Raw genomic sequence first — 13,796 nt, 5'->3', positions numbered from 1 at the left:
TGCTCGGTCTCTGTTCTCCCCCCAGCTTTATTACCAACTACATGCTAATGACTCTCAAATTTATGTCTGCATTCCAAATTTCTCATCTGAGCTCCAGACCCATCTGTCCAAATGTCTACTTGCCCTTTCCCTGGGGATGTCTCACAGGCATCTCTGATGTAACATGGCCAAACCTGAACTCAGGAACGGAACATAAGTATAGTCTTCCACCCTGCATGTTCTTGCTCACGCTAAAATCCTGGCGTGTCCGGGACCACAATTTCCCACGGGCTATCAGTTACCAATGTCCGCTGATGCTGCTTTACAAGCCTCTTTACTGTCTCCGCTCTCCATCTTCAGTGCCGCCACCCAAGCCAAAGCCCTGTTTCCTCTTCCTTCCTGCCTCCTCCAACTCCTCCACCACAAAACTGCCGGAGTGGTGTGTAAATGTAGGTCAGTTCATGGCCTTCCTGGTTTTTTTCCAAAGCCCGCACTTTGGATCAAGTATCAGACCCTCCCCACTTTGCTCACAGCACTACATGGTGGGCCGTTGCCCAGCTGATAACCAGTCCTTCTACCCTCTCCCCTGCTCACTAGGATCCAATAATGGGGCTTTCTTTCCCTCCTCACAAAAACCAAACTCTCCCCTTCTTCAGCCTGCCCGCATGGATTTTTCTCTCCGGCATGCATCTTCTCCAGACAAGCTCCTCTGGTTTCTGGTCTCATCTTACATTTCCTGGGGAAGCATTCACTAACGCTATGACTCACAACCCCCTCTCTTAGCAACCTGCATGTCTTTGTGGCAGTAATTACACAGATTACTCATGATGTAATTGGTTCTGCCCCTACTATCAGAGTATAAGCTCCCTCTCCAACCCATTCACAGCACTTTCCCCAGCACCACACACATCCAGTGCCTACACCAGAGTAAGTGCTCCATGAGTATCTTCTGACCAAAAGAATGCTGGTGTTTAAGGAGGTTTTCCGGAAATGCACCAAGACGTTGACCCCGGCCGCCCTGGTTCTTATTAGTAGCTAATTTCAGCCCAAATTTCCCAGGTTTTCTTTTCCTTAACAGATGTGCGTCGCCACCATTATTCAAGGGCCCGGATCAGGTGGTGAAAAGGCTGATTTTAATCCTGTACCTGCACTCAGTATTTGGTAAATGGGCTTTAGAAAAAGCGAACTGCCTCTCAGCCTCATATTTCTCATTGTTGGATGAAAACGTTTCTCAGCTCTCGTGCTCTGAATCTGTGAATGCACAGTGTTTCAAAATCACAACAAAGTTTTGTTCACACCCAAAGTAAAACAACTCCCCTTGGCTTTGGAATTCTCTGGGCTATGCTTGCTTCAAGGTCTGTATCAATGTCACTTTTATTTGATTACATGGCTTCTGAGAACCCTGAATTAGAGTTCAGGCTCATCAAGCAGGTGATGAATGCAGACACACAAGCCTCCACCCACTGCCTATTTCCTTCTGAGACTAGTAATGACCTTGAGGATGGGGCCCAGCAAAGCTCTCACTGTCGGTTAGGATCCCAGCAGATGCTTCCCCTGTTCCTCAGAATAAAGTCCAAAGTCCTCTATGAGCCCCTTCTTTATTTTCATCACCTTGGCCCTTTGCTATTCAAACATTCCAAGCCAACTCCTACTTCACCAGCTGATTCCCCTAGGCCTTTGCACTTCCTACTCTTGCTGCCTGGTACTCTCCTCTCCAGACATTCTAACGACTCTTTCCCTCCCTTCATTCAGGTATCTGCTCACTGTCAGACCTCATCAGAGGGGCTTCTGGGACTATGCCCCACTAGTTTCCATCCCAGTTGCTCTCTGGCCCTGAGCCCTGCTTCATTTTTCTTATTATTGTTTGTCACAACAAATTAATATGTGTATTGCTTGTCTCCTCCAACTGGAATGTAGAGAAACTTTGGAGAGAAACAAAATTTCTCATAAGGAGAGAAACTTTGTTTTATCTCCTGTTACACACGTATATCCAGTGCCTAAAATAGTACATAGTAGGTACTCAGAAAATATTTGTTGAATGAATAAAGGAATGAATGAACGAGCGATGCTCTACAAGAAATCAAAAAGGAAGTAGGATTGAGAACCTTCCCATCTAAAGCCGCAGGAGTAAATGAAGGCCAGGGAGAAGGCTGGGAGGAGGAGCTTAGGTCCCAGAGCACAAAGCAGGAGAGCCAAGAGGTAGCCCTCCACCGCCCATTCCTTCCAGGAAGCTGAAGAAGGGAGGGCTGAGTTTATGGCGTGGCAGGCGGGGATGAGTCCCCCAAGACCTGCCAAATGAACAATGAGCCTCTGGAAGCTGGGGCAGGAACACAGGGAATCCCCAGTAGAAATGAGAATGAGGACACAGGGGCCTTGTTACCTGGAGACGGATGGCGTGTGCTGTCTTTTCCATCTTTGTCTTCCTTTTGTCTCTTAGAAGTCGCTTAACCAAATTCTGAAGATAAAGCTCTTGCAAATTAATCCACGATTTGACTCACTTTCCCTAAACTCAGAGTCAGGGAGGCTTATATAGTATCTGATTCCAAAACCCTCAGCCTCGTTCTAACCATGCAGATGTTGGCAGAAGATTCCAGAATAGAGGTTAGTTCAAGGGTTGGGAGACTCACAAAATAAATAAGGAATTTCCACATATGCCAAGTAAAGTGTGATAAGACTAACTGATGATAATGAAGCCTTTATCTAACATGTGGATTTTCCAGAGAGTTCTCCCCATGTTGAGGGGATAGGGAGTAGGGGAAAACATAAAAATAATTACAGCTATGTATTTCAATTTTCAATGTTTCAATTTTAACACTTTGAATATCATCATAAAATATGATTAATATCAGAATACATTTTATCTAAATTTTTGCAAAGAAATTATTTGGTCTTTTCATAAAAATACTGTGTTTAAATGTGATTTTATATGCTACAGTGATTTTTTTCCCTGACATTATAGAAGATTCAATATAATTAATTCAGCAAACATTTACTGAGTGTATAGAATATACGACTTAAAAATATATACTTCACCCTGGCTAGTGTGGCTCAGTGGACTGAGTACAGGCCTGCGAATGAAGGGGTCACTGGTTCGTTTCCCAGTCAGGGCACATGCCCGGGTTGCAGGCCAGGCACCCAGTGAGGGGCACGTGAGAGGCAACCACACATTGATGTTTCTCTCCCTCTCCTTCTCCCTCCCTTCCAAATATTGCTTTTGCTCCCACCCCCAATACCATCATCACAGTGAAGAATGTACTACTTTCCATCCTTAACCTCAACTCCTTTTCTAATAAATGACCTCACCCATCATGCTCCAAAAGAAAAGCCTACTAATGACTTCCCACTGTAACTGAGAATTAAGCCTATCCCCTTCCCACCCAAATATGCAAGGCTGGCTGGCTCCTTATTATTTTAAAGGCCTTAGGTCAAGTGCCTCAAACACAGCCCTTCCCCAACCACGGGACTGGAGGAGCCCAGGTGGTCTGCCACATCAGATTCTTTCACTCTTCTCATAGCCCTTCCCACCATCTGAAACAGACTCATTTGTTTACCACCTGTCTTCCCCAACTAGAATGTGCATGTACCACAACCTCTTTCTGGTTCCCTACCCTGCTTCAAGCTGCAAGCACCGAACATTTATTAAATCAATTATTAATTAGTGAACTTCCCATGGGGCTTGCGTTTTCTATTTTATGCATGTTATGAGAACTTTTACATGTCTCATCAGAAAGCAAATAATAGATGGATAGGTCATGCTTTCTACATGGTTTTCTATAGTATCATTATGTGAGGTGTGCCTCACGCCTTACAGTTAACTAGTGTCATTTAATAGCAACTATTGAGAGACTCTCACAAAACAATGATTTGGTGAACAAATGAATGAAAACCATTTTGTTCACAATTATTGACTAAGGTCCATAAAAGAAAATGGAGTTATAATGGCATAATATTATCCTTCAACTTTTCAAGGAAAACCAAAATTATTTCCATTTTAGTTGTGAATTATGTTTGTAGAAAAATAGCACTTGTGGCCCTGGCTGGTGTGGCTCAGTGGATTGAGCATGGGCTGCGAACCAAAGAGTCTCCAGTTCAACTCCCAGTCAGGGCACATGCCTGGGTTGTGGGCCAGGTCCCCAGTGGGGGCCACGTGAGAGGCAACCACACATTGATGTTTCTCTCCCTCTCTCCCTCCCTTCCTTCTCTCTAAAAATAAATAAGTAAAATCTTTAAAAAAAGAAAAATAGCATTTGTGGAAAAATTAAAACTGGCACTCAAAATCCACCTCACGTTGACTGCTATGGCAAGTTTAATAGGCCCCTTGCAGTCTCAAGCAATGTTCTTACACCACGACAAAACTCTTCTGCAGTTTAAATGACATTCGGGTTCCTCCAGCTTGTGGAATGAGTCAAAGTTCATCACTATGAAAACCAGGTACTATGATGTGGTGGCTCTTCTTTGGAAAAGGGAGGACAGTCAGAAGGTTCAAATTCAAGATCTTCAGCGTGTTGTGAGGGAATCAGTGGCTGATCAGTGACCTCTGAAGAGAGGTCCCCCAGCAGGGTTGGGGGAGGGAGGGTGGGAAATCCCAACCGTTTTCACATCGACATCAGAGCACGTCTTACCTCACGTTCGCCTACCGGCACAACCTGGTCCTGGATGACCCGCCGGGAACACAACCAGGAATAAAACAGACACGGGTCTGCCCTTACTTGGGTCTCGGCCCCTCCGACAGCACAGGGACCACATGCACAGCGACCACACGCACAGCAGTTACAGCTTGTGGTCTCTGCAAGGACCTGGCCGCCCAGCTGCAGACGTGGGGCAGAAGAGGGCTGGCTCCACAAAGTGGGGCTCTTGTCCTGCATCATTTTTCTGTATTTAACAATATTTAATTCAAATGTGAAAGTCCAGCACAAGTCTCACAGGTCCTCAGCACTCTGGTCCACCGAGTGCCCGCCCAGGATGTGGGTGTTACTGGCTTTAAAACTCATTCTGATCTTCTCTCTGTTGTGGGCCCCCATCTGCATACTCAAGAACACTTGTAAATAATTTTTTTTAATTGAGTGGTTCATCACAATCTTTTACCAGTATACATTCTAAAAGACAATTTTTGGTGACAAAAGAACAAAATCAGTTGAGAGCATAAACTGTTACTTGTTTTGAAGTCATAGCTTTAAAAAAAAATATCCTCACCTGAGGACATGTTTATTGATTTTTAAAAAGATTTAATTTTTTTATTTTTTGAGAGAGAGGGAGGGAGCAGACAGAGATGGAGAGAACCATCAATGTGTGGTTGCCTCACACGCGACCCCCACCAGGGACGTGGCCCACAACTCAGGTATGTGCCCTGACTGGGAATTGAACCCTTTGGTTCACAGGCCAGCACTCAATCCACTGAGCCACACCAGCCAGGGCATGCTCACTGATTTTTAAAGAGCCTGATTGTGAATTGAACCTGTAACCTTTTTGGTGTGCAGGACAATGCTCCAACCAACCGAGCTACCCAGCCACAGTGTGGTAGCTTTTTTTTTTTTTTAATTTAAAAAACAAACAAACCCCTAGTGCATGGTGAGGGGGTATTTCTGTGTACTGTTAATCACAAGTTCCTCTATTCTACAAGCCAGTTTTGCATTAAGCATCAAGTATCTTAAGACATTCATTACCTTTGACCCAGGAGTTAACCTTCCATGGATCTTGCTCATTACAGAAGTAATCTGAAATCTGAACATAGTTCATCAAAGTGCCATTTATAATAACAGACATTTGGAAACAGCCTAAAGGTCCAATTTTAAAGGGATGACTAATAAATTATAGTGTAACCACACAATCAAATATTATACAGACATTAATAAAGCTTGCCTGGAAGTTGGAAAATATTTAGGACATGAAGTTAAGCAAACAGAGTAGGTTGTAATATGTTATTGACTATGGAAAAATTCATTAAAAATAAGAGGGAAGAAAAATGTCAAAATGCTATGGTTGCCTTTGGGTCATGGGATTATAGGCAAATATTCTCCTTGATTTTTTTATACTTAATACACTTTCCAAAGTTTTTATTGGGCGCATGTATTGCTTTCATGATTAGAAATAATAAAAGCACTTCAGAAACGCTAACTGTACAACATTACAAATACTTGCACATGTATGCTCACTGAGTGAGAATTTGTGCCTCTCCTAAGCCAATCAGTACTGAGATTTTGTTTTGGATTCACCCTGAATTTCAGCCCCAAGATGCTGATTCTCAAAAAGGAACAGCAGCTGCCAACCTATCAGCACCTCTGTGGTTAGCTCATTATTTGCAAAAAAGCCTGCTCCTGCTCGGCATTACTTTTACTCCAAGAGACCCGAGCATTCTTTACCTATTCTGTTATCTCCACCAGCTTTATTTCAATGTATTGTGATCATTGGTTTATATCTGGCTCTTCCACTAGATTATGAGATTCCTGAGGTCGCCGTCATCCTGACATCCCCAGAATCTAACACAGTACTGGGTAAACAGTGGCCATTTAATAAATGCCATCAAATAAGTTATTAGAGTAGAGGGCTAAACAACCATGCATGAGACTTTTAAAACAACACAATGGAATAATATGATTTTTAGAGTTGGGAGGATCTTTAGAGAGTAATCAAGATTATAGTACTACCTAGCATTATCTAAAAAATCACTTCAACAGAATCCTACTGTAATGGAAATCTTGGTTGGTGCATGGAATATGATATACTCTAGAGTATCATTTCCAGTTTATGAAAGAGCAGGGTAGCTCCTGATACCTGGAAGCTGGCCAGGCGCCCACAGCTACACCCTGATGGTCTCCTGTTAGATGAAAACAATACCACAGAACACCCACACCAGACAAGGGCACTTTGGGACCATCGTGGATCAAGACAGAAACAAGACCACTACGTACTCGTATCTGAACACAAACAAAAACATGAAACCTTGTCCAACCCCAAAATGACCAATATCTCCCTAATCTGGCTAACGAGAGCCTGATGCTTCTTTGCCAATTATAGTGTTAGCTTCTCTGGCCTTGCCTCCTTCTAGGTAAGATTTAGTAAGAAACAAAATCATAGGATTATACCTGCTCCAATCCAAGCAAAGCCCTGCTTCTTTAATCTCTCTCCCAAAGCACTTAACACAGCCCAAATCCCATAATAACTAATTTCTAACACCCTCTTACTGAGATGCCCGACTTTTCTCTATAGCGTACATTCTCACTCACCACAATGAGTAGCAAACCCTGTTTTCCTACATGTAATTTCCTGGTGGTATCTGGCTGGAGAGCACTGATAAGTTCTTTTTTTCTTTTAATTGTTTTTTTTCAATTTATTTTTATTGCATTTTTTTATTACCATTTATTTCCCTTAACCACAGCCTGCCCCCACCCCTCCCCAATCAGCACACTGTCTCCAAGTTCTTAGTCCTACCTGGAATGCTCTCCTTTCATCTCTCTGTCCATATGTATTCAACAGAACTCACCTCCTCCTCCTGGAAACCTTCCAGGTTTCCAATGGCTCCATTCCTTTTAGTCTCCATAACATTTATATTCAGCTGCTACTATTATGTTTGTATTTCATAATGCTAGCTAGTACTATAATCTTGATTACTCTCTAAAGGATCCTTCCAATTCTAAAAATCATATTATTCCATTGTGTTGCTTTAAAAGTCTCATGCATGGTTGCTTACCTCCCCAAATAGGCTATGAGGTCTCACAAATGTCTCAAATACAGTTTTTCACATATCTTCTCATTCCCCTTCCTCTTATCACCTATAAACACAGTCCACTACACATAGTGAAGATCTACCTCCAGTCATACATCTAAGCAGATACAAATTTGACCTTGCATTTGTTGGGGAATGAATGATGTGATGATGTTCCATTAGTAAATAATTTCATTTAGACCTTTATAACACATTCAGTGTGTGTTAGTGCTTCTCTTTCTCCTTCTCCCTCACTCTCTGTCTCTTTCTTTCTCCCTCTCTGTTCCTTGTTTATCATGTACCTGTACATACAAAGGTAAATCCAGGCCATGGCAGCTGGCAGAGGTCCTTGCTCTTCAACTGAAATCAGCAACTAAAATTAAGTCACCCAAACATCTGACTTGCTGACATTTGGATCCTGCAGAATGACAAAGATCCTGTATTGAGGGGGAAAAAACAACCCTACCAGATTAGTGGGTTTACTGCCAAAGCCGGATATAACCCTGCCAGATGACTGTCTTCCAATGACCTGATCTCATCTCATATCATGTTCATATGTCCGAAAGTTATCTCATGGTCTCCCTATACAAACATATGCCCCTGCTGACTCGCCCACTTCTATGGCCCAATTTGAAACTGACCTTGCCCTACGAGGACCAGGATGACCCCCTGAAGACCCAGGAAGGGTCTAGATTCAGGCAGAGCTGGGTATCCATGACCATTCCGTCATCTTGTGGTCTAGCTCCAGAAGCTTGAGCAAGTAACTTAACCTCTCTAAACCCCCACCATTTCCTGGGTTAAAAAAAAACCCTAATATTTCCCCTCCCAGGACTCTTATGAAGATTTGGTGAGATTATGTAGCTAAGGTGCATGGCAGACACCCTACAATTGCTAGCTATTTGTTCCTTAATAGTGACTGATGACTAATAGAACCCAGTCTCCCCATGAGGAGTCAGTCCCCCATTCCAGGTTCTTAGTGACTTATACTAGGATGAATATTTGATGTCAGAGCAGATGGTAGAGTTCTTGTTCTCAGATCAACAGTTAAGCCCTAGTTGTTCTACTGAACTCTCACTTCACTTCCCTGCTCAAACTTTCACTGATCTGTAATGTTTAAAGTAGGAGGCTCCGATCTCATCATCTGTAGGTGACCAGGGCTCCCGGAAATGAAATTCCTAGGCTGGAAATAAGGCACAAAGTGTTTGCTAAAAGTATACAGAGACAGATAAATGGTGGGCTCCTCGTACAATACTATTCTGTGAACCACAGTCCTTTTGGCAACACCAAGACATGAGGGGCATTATGTCATCACCAGGTTTTGCCTTGGCTGGGAGGAGGGTCCCATTTCTGGAATTTACATGGCATTTGAGTTGTCCCCCTGTGCAAACTTGATATCACAGTGCAGGTGACTGTCCCAAATAAGGAGTGGACGACTCTCTTTAACAGCCGCAGACCGTTGTTTTTGACTGACAGCATCATTAGCTTGGGAGAACCACAGCTCCATGTGATTGGACAGAACTGTCCTTCATGGTGTCCCTAACAGCCTCCTCCACTCCACCCCACCACTGGCATCACATACACAACAGTGCTGGGCACATAGTCCAGTCTAAGGCTATCATGGTAGCCATCTCTGATGGGCATAGAGACCCACCTAATGACATCAAAACAGGGCCAATCCACATGCTTCCAGGAAATTTCTATAAATGGGACCTAGAAGTAACAGGACCTCTTATTTCTTATGGATCTAAAGCCCAGAGATGCAGGCTTGGAACCACTGACAATCATCTTTCTTGGTATGTGGAAAAGGGCCTCAGTATGAAACTCACCCAGAAGAGCTGAGAAGCAGGGCAAGAGAGAAAGAACACTGACAAAATTGTGTGTCTCTGGCATTCAGTTATGACTGAAGCAAAGTCCACCTTTGGACTTTCCAGTCACGTGAGCCAATAAATCTTCCTCTGCTTAACCTAGTTAACCCTCGCATGTAAAATCAGATGAATTCCAACCAACTCCCTTCCACAGGAACACAGAGTGGGGTGGGGAGGAGGGGCTTGTCTCCCTTGATATACCTAATGCTTTGAGCAGATAAAGAGGACAATGCAGGAAGGAATGTACAGTTCCACATCTTTTCACCCTGCTGTGTAATTTCTGTGACTTCTGCATAGTTTCACCTCCAGCAAAAAGTTTTCACAGCACAACCCACTGCTGGAACACGTCCCATTAATGCACAACACAATGGCCCAAGAATCCACACCTTTATATGAGAATTTCCTTTTACCAGTTGCACTGAAAGCTCTTGGAAGAGTCTTATCTATGACTCTGTAATAATCAAATCCCCAGGATTCCTGCTGGGGAAGGAGGTGAGCTGAAAGGGAGCACAGACAGGAGTCATCAGACTAAACTTCAACAATGATCAGAACTCAAGACATTTCAAGTCTCTATTTCATAACTGGAGACCCTTCCCTTCCAGAATGTAACCTAAATTTTTACTCAGAAATTTGAACCTCCACTAAAATCTGATGCCAACCGTGTCGCTCTCTCCCATTTCCACAAGCTTTCCAAAGCATGTTCTATTTAGCTTCTCTTATCTCTACAAATCCTGCAGAAAGGCAACAGAGCTTGCTCCTCCTCCAAGCTACTGTGCAGTATTAGGCCTGGTTTCATCACCTTTCCGCTCTAATTGCTTCTTGGGTGGTTGTGAAAATCATTTGCCATTACCTGTGAAGTTCACTGAAAACCACCAAGTGCTAAGTGAAGGCTGGTATTTTCTTGACTATGTATTGTGAACACAGTGATGGGCCAGATGCCCCAGGTCAGATCTCCTTACCTCCTACTACCATCACAATACCCATTCTGTGTGTTGTCCCCCAACCCAAACTCTACTAAGGTTACCAACACCTCTCCACCACACTCAGGTTTCTCTCTCTCTTTAATTCCTCTAGGACTGTCAGACAGTATTTTAAAAGAGGATGGGAGGATCACGGTCCCAAAGTTTTGATCTGTCAATGATGGCAAAGTCTCAGAAAGGCCGAGGAATGTATTCAGGGCCACATGATCTTCAGTGGCCTGGTCAGGGTGACAATTTGGTTTTTCCAATTCCCCCTCCAATGTCTTTGGCAACCCCTAATGCTCAAGGAGCACCCCAGGTCCTCAGTGACCCAGGATACATTTTCCCGTCCCCTGTCCAGCAGCCTGTAAGCTCCCATAGGAATAGCGACCTGGCCTTGCAGCAGGGAGCATAACCAGACAAGTGTTCATCTGTGCTTTCTCAGTGCTTGGGTACAGGTCACACCTTCGCAGGCAAAACAGACCTTAAGTCCTGAAATGGATACACTTGATAAAACTGCAATTCATAAATTCTTCAATAAAATAAAGGGGTCATCTCCCTACAGATTTGTTTGTTTCATCTCTACACAAGTTCTTATTCCAATTGTGTTTCTCTTGAAGGCTTGCTATGCTGTCTCCTATTTAAGGAGAGTAACATTAAATGAAATTTACTTTTAAACTACCTCCTCTTTTAAACTCTACATTCTATTAGAAAAGTAACATGCATTGCTGTAGGACATATTTTATCTTCTACTTACCATATTTTTCAGACCATAAGATGCACCTAGGTTTTAGAGGAGGAAAATAGGAAAAAAAATTTTGAAGCAAAAAATGTGGTAAAATATTTAATAACATAAGTAACATAATATTTCACCAATGTAAATGTAAGCTACATTCGGACTACAGGATGCACCCCCATTTTCCTCCCAAATTTGGGGGGAAAGTGCATCTTATAGTCCAAAAAATATGGTATTTTGTTTAAGAAATACAAAAAGTGACATCTGCTTTTATCTTTCTTCTTCCCTGTTTTCCTAAACTAAAGATGAATTTCTTTTCCTTTACGAGGAGAGTCACTGTGAGAATGAGAACATTTAAACAAGCAATTCAGATTTAGTCCCCCTATACATCAGGAGTTGCCCTTCTCTGCCCAACGAGCTGTTGTCAAAATTTGGAAAGTCCACCAGTCCAACTACCATAATCTAACTCTTGGTGCATTCAAAACCTTCACTAAAATTCTCTTCACTTAACTGTCTCTGAGTTAAAAAAACAAATACAGCCACCCTTCTTCACGATGACCTTTCCTTCAGAACCCGTTCTGATTACGGATGCCTTTGGGATACTACGGGCATTTACCTGGACCTGACACAGAAGCAACAGGCAAAACCTTCCTGTGCCATCTGCCTGGAAATTGCACACAGAGCCATCCCACGCAACAACTCTCTTTCACTGAGCTTCCCCAGCCTGGAATACAAAGCTATATATAACCAGGGTTACACATTATAGCTAAATCATCTCACAGTTATGGGCTCTCTATTTAGGACTTCCTTAGAGAAAATCATTCCTAACACCTCAGAATATATTTAAGAGTAAAAAAGAAAAACCCATAACATTAAATTGCTAAAGCATTTAACTATATTTCCACTTAATGGAAATATTTTGTTTAAAAGTATACTTTCTCTTCATGTAAGCTGTTTGAAAACCATGAAACTACCAGCCAGTGAGTCTGTATGGCTACCCAGTAGCAGAAAAATAGACTATGATTTAAGAAGTTTCAAAAGTTAGCCTACTTTTTGCAAAATGGTGATATATTCTAGTATCAGTAGCCAAATAATGAATGGAAGGTCATTTTGTGTAGTAAGTATGACCACAATGCCAGGCATGACAACCCATCAAAGTCAACAGCTTGTACTGTACCTCAGACCTCGGTTTGACAGCAAAACCAAAAGAATTTAATATTCATACTGAAAAAGTAAGAACAGTTGTTGACTCTTGAAATGTTTTCAATACATACAACTGTCCACACTACTTCTGAAGGTCCTCAGAAGAAAAAACAAGGTAGGTAAGAGACACTAACTAGTTCAGGATACTTATTTCTCACATACACCAGACTATGGTGTACCAGGGTTGACTACAATTAATGAATTAACATCTATGTGAAGCATATGACTTTCTGACACTGCCAATGTCTGGTACTGAACAATGAATTGTTTTTTGTCACAAACACACACACACACACACACACAATTTTCTATGTAAACCTAAGGGCAGAAAATACACAGCGGAGAGCTTACAACCACACAATATGAAATGCTGGCTTGGACGATTAATTATAGCAAAAGAATGATTAATGAAGCAAATCTTGCAAACCCTCAGCCCTTTCTCTTAAGGACAGACTGTATAGGAAGAAGAGTAATGCTGAATTTGGCAAATAATTGCTTCGCCTCTCCATTTTGCCCATGTAGGCACTACCACATACAGATAATGCTTTAGGAGCCCCTGAACACACTATGCTCCTGCCAAGGACTACTATAAATTAACGCTGTGAACATCTTTACAGAGAATGCTGACTCTGGAACGGAAACAAAGGAGGGTGTAGCTTGGAGAAACCCAGCCCGGCGCTCCGAGGCTCCGGGGTCTCGGAGACTGCTCCGCACGGCTCGTTGTGCGCTCCAGGGACCAAGGAGTCTAGAACCGAGGATGGCGGACTTGGTTCATTTCCCAAACTTCGGGAGACAGTGTTTACCCTAACTCTGGAGGCTGAAGCGGGGAAAAGGGGGCGGTGAAGATGCGCCTCGTTTCGGCGGTAGCGGCTGCCCACCCATCTCCCCACCCCGATAGCGCCCTTTCCTTCCCCCTCACCTGTCCTGAGCACCGGGACTTGGAGGTACAGTCGCTTCTCCAGGCTCTCACCCCAAGAGCTATTGGGACGTCTTGCGCCTCCTGAGACCAGCGAAGGAGGCGGCGTTGGGGTCGGGGGCGTCGGCAGGAATCTCGGCAGCCGCCCGCAGCCGCTGTCTTCCTCCGGATCCCGGCGGGGCTCCGGCAGCGGATGCCGCGCGGCCACCGGGGGCCGATGAGTCAGGCGAGGGGGCGGGAGGCGAGGGATGCGGGACAGTGGAGGGGGCGGGGAGGTCCCTACTCGAGCACCCTCCGAGCGGCGCCGGTCTCTGAGGGGAGGGCGCGCAGCTGCCTCTTACCCCCACTAGTCGGGGGCCCACTGGCTGCCGCCATGGGGCGCAAGGAATCCCGGCGCCCCTGCTCTCCGCGGTCACCAGGCGGGGCGCGCTGGGCC

The 13,796-nt window shown here is 43.9% G+C and overlaps 1 protein-coding gene across 1 annotated transcript in view; it reads right to left on the bottom strand.

Annotated features, from left to right (window-relative positions):
• The window catches only part of TMEM200A (transmembrane protein 200A), a 63,332-nt gene extending 49,833 nt beyond the window's left edge, over positions 1-13,499 (bottom strand). Inside the window, exon 1 of the mRNA XM_024551664.3 lies at positions 13,364-13,499. The gene's annotated coding sequence lies outside the window, so the exon portion shown is untranslated. The remainder of the gene's footprint in view (positions 1-13,363) is intronic.
• Positions 13,500-13,796: the final 297 nt, after the last annotated feature.

Source organism: Desmodus rotundus, chromosome 11 (assembly GCF_022682495.2).
Source record: "Desmodus rotundus isolate HL8 chromosome 11, HLdesRot8A.1, whole genome shotgun sequence".
Lineage (NCBI taxonomy): Eukaryota > Metazoa > Chordata > Mammalia > Chiroptera > Phyllostomidae > Desmodus > Desmodus rotundus.
Note: the sequence above shows the minus strand (reverse complement) of the source record. Positions and strands in the feature narration are given on the sequence as shown.